Below are 5,772 nucleotides of genomic sequence, written 5' to 3'. Positions count from 1 at the left end.
CGCGTGCTTATTGCTTTGTTTTGACGTATTCGGGTTTCACCCACAAAGACTGTTAGCAACGTTTGACGCAGATCGCGCCGTAATGTTTGAGAAGCTTCACAATTGTTTAGATCATTCTCTCAAGATTACGCGCCGGACGCGAATAGTCAAGTTTATTCGAGAGCTTACGCGAGCACCAGCGATAACGCTGGGAGGTTTGATGACTGATGTATAAAGGACGACGCGTTCTACCGATGATCAGATTTACTCCACGGCTATCGACTGCTCCCTCCGCTATCAGTTCGCAGCATGTATCGCTTGTATTTCGAGTTTTGATTTTCTGGGCGCAAGTTCGCCCAAATAAAGAGCTCCATATTTCCCAGTCTTGCTGCAGCATTCTTCACCGTCCCAAGTACGTGACAATACTATCGATAGTGGTGTGAATAATGATGCGGTTTCTGGCCGTTTATAACTTCAAAATATTTGCGATAGCCTACTACCAGCTTCGCTTAATTTATTAATTTATGAGCAATTTTTGGCAGAGAAATTACTTATTTCCGCAGTTAAAATGGTGGAATATATCCATCAATAAACTCGTATCCAAAAGCAACCAGTTACACCTTACAATTAACTTCTTGATATATTTATATTTTGAAAACATAAAATGCAATATCAATTTGAACCCGCGCAGTCCCACCACATGTAAAGGATTCCTTTCCGCTACAGCTGAACAGTTTGGCTTTACGAACGTTTGTCAGCAAAGAACTCTGGGGAAGAACACAATAATGTCAACTTTCTTGCCCTTCAGCCTGCTCCTCCGGCTCCGCTAGGTACCACGCGCGCGGGGAACCAAGTTTATTCTGCAGTGAGTCGGCACTGTTGATTTTATACTATCGATAGTACCATCGATTTTTTTTACTATCGATAGCGCTATCGATAGTGTTTTTCACCATCGATAGTTCGATAGTGACTCAGCTATCGATAGTATCGATAGTACCATCGATAGTTTTGCATCACTACCCGGTTGGCATCCATGGGCCAGGCGGACAGCTACATTGGCTACGCGGCCCAGAGCAAGTGTGGTATTCTCACTCTGAAGCACCTAATCGAACAATGCCTTGTCACCAACTGGGACGACAAGGAGAAGACATGGTACCACACCTTCACAATGAGCTCCGAGTTGCTCCCGGGGAGCATCCGGTCCTGCTCACCGAGTCCCTGCTGACACCAAAGGCCAACCGTGAGAATATATGACTAATTATGTTCGAGACCTTTAACACTACCGCCATGTACGCAGCCATCCAGGCTGTGCTGTCCCTGTACGCCTCTGGTCACACCGTGGGTGTCGTGCTCGACTACGGCGACGGCGTTTCGCACACCGTGCCAAGCTACGAGGGATGCGCCCTTTCCTCTCTCTCGCTGGTCGCGACCTCACCGAGTACCTAATGAAAGTCTTCACCGACAGGGGCTACTCGTTCACCACCGCTGCTGAACGTGAAATTGTCCGTTACATCAAGGAGAAGCTACACGACGCGGCTCAGGACTTCGAGCAGGAGATGGCCACCGCCCTTACTCGTCCCTCGAGAAGTCTTACAAGCTGCCCGACGGTCAGGTGGTCACCATCCGCGACGAGCGGTTCCGCTGCCCCGAGGCCCTCTTCCCATACGCGAGCGCACAGGGGAGGGGGGGGGGGCAGCCCCCCCCCCCAATCACCTAAGAGGGGGGGGGCGCAAAATCTGCCCCATACATTGACTTAGTAGAGTGGAGGGGGCGCTGCGACGAACCTTTGCCCCCCCCCCCCCTGATGGGGAACCCTGCGCACGCCTATGCCTTTTCCAGCCCTCGCTCGGTATGGAAGCGTGCGGCATCCATGGCACCATCATGTTCCCAGCACACCCACCATTATGTCAAATGGTTGTGACGGTGAAGAATCAAGCAGTGCAAACGGTAAAGATTACTGTACTTATTGGGTGAACTTAACCCATATATGCCCAAACTCAGAAAAAACGACAAAACAAATAATTTTTTTCACAAAAAGTGTACTTATACCCTCAAAAGAAAGCACAAGTTAATTTATTTCTTTATTTACTGCCAGGTAAACGCAACACTGTTTTTCAAGCCGTCTTATACATATAGGACACTGGGTATTAGGGGAGCTATATGCGGGTGTGGTAAGCCTTGAAACACTTGACATGCACACCGACATTGCACTTCTTCCTCTCCATGACGTCTTTCACACAAAGCACGCGTTTGCCCGGAGAATGCGGTCGGCACGTGGCAGCATGAAAAGCAAGCAGTGTCAAGGCTTGCACACGTTGAGAATGAGGCCTGCCTGATGTGCTGTAGGTGGTGCTAGTCATCAGCTAAAGAAATAGCGATGTTAAAGTGCATCAAAGAAGCGTCCTATATGTAGGACACTGGGCATATATAGGTTAATTGTACCCAGCAAAAGGAACACTCACAGTACAAAAATGGCGGCGAGCACAGTCGTCAGTCGTCGATGACCTCATCGGCGGGAAAGGCGCGTCGGCATTTCTACAAGTGGCAGCGTACATTACAACGTTGTCGCAAGGTGACCGCGCAAGTTCGAGAATCAACTCTACTGAGGCCGTGCGCTCAATGTGAGAGCAACTCTTTAACAGTCGTAAAGGTTCCTATCTGACGTGGCCTGCGCCGAGTGGTAACATCACGTGCAACAGTGTTTGTGCGTGAATCCTGCAGGCCTCATGAAAATAAAGAAGTAAGCGCCCGTGGCGATATCATTATTTTAAATATATCAGTCCCCAACACATTCCTAAAAATGGACTGGCCGTGAAATATAAAAATCCGGGATACTAGAGTGCTGCTTTTAGGAAACTTTTAATTAACAGGAACACCAACATACATACGGCGTCCCATATTTTCGAGCACACATAATTTCGCCCTACTCAAATTCACGATTTATGTAGGAGGTGTTCATGAATTAGAAGCCACCTGTAGCGTGCAGTGCCATGATCGCGCGAATTTCACTCAATGGAACAATATACTTTCATATGACTGCGACGTTAAACTGAGCCTGCTAACCGATTAGTTTAATTGAGAGGCGCCTCTGTGTCTCCTCGCTGACCATCTTAAAGAATAACAAATTAATGTCGATAAATGATGACAAAACAATAAAAATAAATGAAAGTAGATACACAAAATGCATATTTATTCTGTTGATAACTAAATAATGATATCGGAATTTCATTTCATTTCATGTTGCTGTACGCATACTTGTGCGCCGCCTTGCCATCTATTTTTCTTGTAGTATGACAATGGCAATAATGACAAACCCTTTGAAGTGGGTGGACAGCGGTTTGCAGGCGACATAGTGCTCTTCAGCAATAATGCCCTACTCCTTTGATAAAGCAATACTTTCTCGAGGCTTGTGCGTCTGCTTGGCGGGTCGCTCAACATTAAAGCGCAGTTTAGCATTGCAGCTGACTACACGATTGGCCCACTCTTGCAGTGCACCTTAGTTCACTAGTCTTCTACCGCCACAGTTGCGTGGAGCCATAGACAAGATTGTTTTACTCTCACGCCCATGTTTAGAGCATGCACATTATGCCCTCGACCCTAGTCATCAGGGCCAGAACCGCGGGTTCGGCCGCGATAAGGAAATTCTAGATGCTATCGTGGTCGTTCGTTCCTCGAGTCCTGACCAGCTGGCTGGCTGGCTGGCTCCTCGCCAAAATGGCTGCTCCGTATACATTCAATGAAAATTCTGGTCTACAGACGCGCGTCGGTGTCAAACCATGCTATGATTATGAGGAGCTTACACGGGGAACTTATGCACTGTGTTTTGACTATGTTTACTCCTATAAGTAAACATAGTGGCAAGAGAGGTAGGGGGTGGGGGGGGGGCAGGCGAAACCTTGGGAGTGTAAGCTGCCGCCCCCCCCCTCCCCTGACGCCACCCCTTTAAAGGAGATAGAAAGAGAAGAAAGGTGCCACCGACTAAAGCGACGTAAACTGCGTGTGCACAAGCAAGCAGTGTTCTCAATGTCCGTTGTGAACGAAGCAAGCGTAATAAAGTGTCCAAAGAAGCAGTTTGTGGAATGAGTGCGAGAAGATTCAGTGGTATTGCTACCCCGTCGTCTGACAATATACTGTTGGGAGTACAGCATTTTCGACTCCAGCATGACGGCGTCAGAGTACGGGAGGATGCGCGCCGGCTGCACATGCGCCGCAGGCCGTGATGAGTGGTTCGTATTCTTAAGAGTCGGTCTGCGCGTTGTCGTCGTCGTCGCACTCTTTCGTCACCGACGCGACAGCGGCGGCATGACTTCCGCTCGCTCAGATATGTTTACGCTTCTGAGAAACCTCGTCGAGCTGGTTTCCCAGCGCAACGCGAACCGCGCCCGAGCCTGCGGTTTTGGCTTCTGGCTCAGATGTCGGCGGCGAACGAGCTGACGGCACGGAGCGCGTGGAACCGCCGACAACGCAGCGAAACGGAGACGAGCGCGCGGAAGCTGCGTGGATTCGCGTGCAAAAAAAAGAAGACCGCGCCGGCACCACGAGTCTCATCTGCATGGTGCCTATAACACGTGGGCACGATGGGATGGAGTCGAACGAGAGTACACGTTTCCTGGATGCTTTCTCTGGGAGCGCTGCCAGCACGCTTTCTTCGATTCGTTTTTTTTTTTTCTTTTGTAGTCGGGAAATGAAGTGAGCTCTTAAAGGAACGCTAAAGAACCACACATCACGACTGGCTGGCTGGTACGTTGTGTGCATTCGTGCGTGTTTAGGAAAACAGTTCACACATCACAAGAACGATGGCAAAAACAGCTATGCAGCTTACAGTATTCGCTCTAAATCTTATATTAATTCATTCACGTGACGGGCGGAAAACCATCGCCACTGGTGATCTAAATTAGGCCGGAAGAGCTTGCGGCCTCTATAGGCACTGGTCGTTCATGTCAAGATGCTGTGCCTAATTTCATTTATTTATGTGCATATATTGTGGGATTTATATACGCGCACACCTGCCCGTGGTGTGTGTGGAAAGGCCAACTCTCGTCCACATTACGCGGGAATGCGAATCGCTGCCCCAGAACATCAATTTCTCCCCTTTTGAGGGCCACATCTCGAACAAGGCAGTGGGAAACCAGGCTTGCTAGCAAGGATCGGGAGAACCAGTTGGCTCTGCTCGACAAAGCCCAGCGAGCCGCAAAGGCCAGTGATGCCATGGACTGAGGACCCCACCCACTTGCCCAGAAACCTAATACTCAATAAACGTTTTCACTACTACTACTACTACTACTACTACTACTACTACTACTACTACTACTACTACTACTACTACTACTACTACTACTACTACTACTACTACTACGCATGTATTGCGGAGGCTATAGGCTGTTGTGGCCTTCTCGGTATAGTTACACACGGAACTTGAGTATCCTTTTCGATTTTGAATTCACTCAAGGATGTGTGACATATCTGCGAACCAGAGTGTCGGAGCGGAACGAGAACCGAAAACGAAAAACGAAAAAAAAAAAACGATATTTTTGACCGGAACGAAAACGTAGCCGAAACTTTATATATTATTTCGTTCCAAAGTGAAACCGAAATTCTGTCAGTCGTTTTTCGGTTCACGAGAAAACTTCGCTGTCCGGAACAACTGAGCTCGTGCAATGTAAGCATATCTCAGGGTGGTACAGTATTAGCGCGTACCTCAGGCAGAAATTCCAAAGCATAGATATGTTGAAATTGTGCGAAAAACGAAAACAGTGGCAACCAGAGATGTTTATATTAACGCAAGTGGACTTT

At 48.3% G+C, this 5,772-nt stretch overlaps 1 pseudogene; it reads left to right on the top strand.

Annotated features, from left to right (window-relative positions):
* Positions 1–1,012: 1,012 nt before the first annotated feature.
* LOC119379116 (uncharacterized) lies at positions 1,013–5,196 on the top strand (annotated as a pseudogene).
* The last annotated feature ends 576 nt before the right edge of the window (positions 5,197–5,772 follow it).

This window comes from Rhipicephalus sanguineus, chromosome 1 (genome assembly GCF_013339695.2).
Source record: "Rhipicephalus sanguineus isolate Rsan-2018 chromosome 1, BIME_Rsan_1.4, whole genome shotgun sequence".
NCBI lineage: Eukaryota > Metazoa > Arthropoda > Arachnida > Ixodida > Ixodidae > Rhipicephalus > Rhipicephalus sanguineus.
The sequence above is the reverse complement of the archived record's forward strand: the minus strand, read 5'-3'. Positions and strand labels throughout refer to the sequence as shown.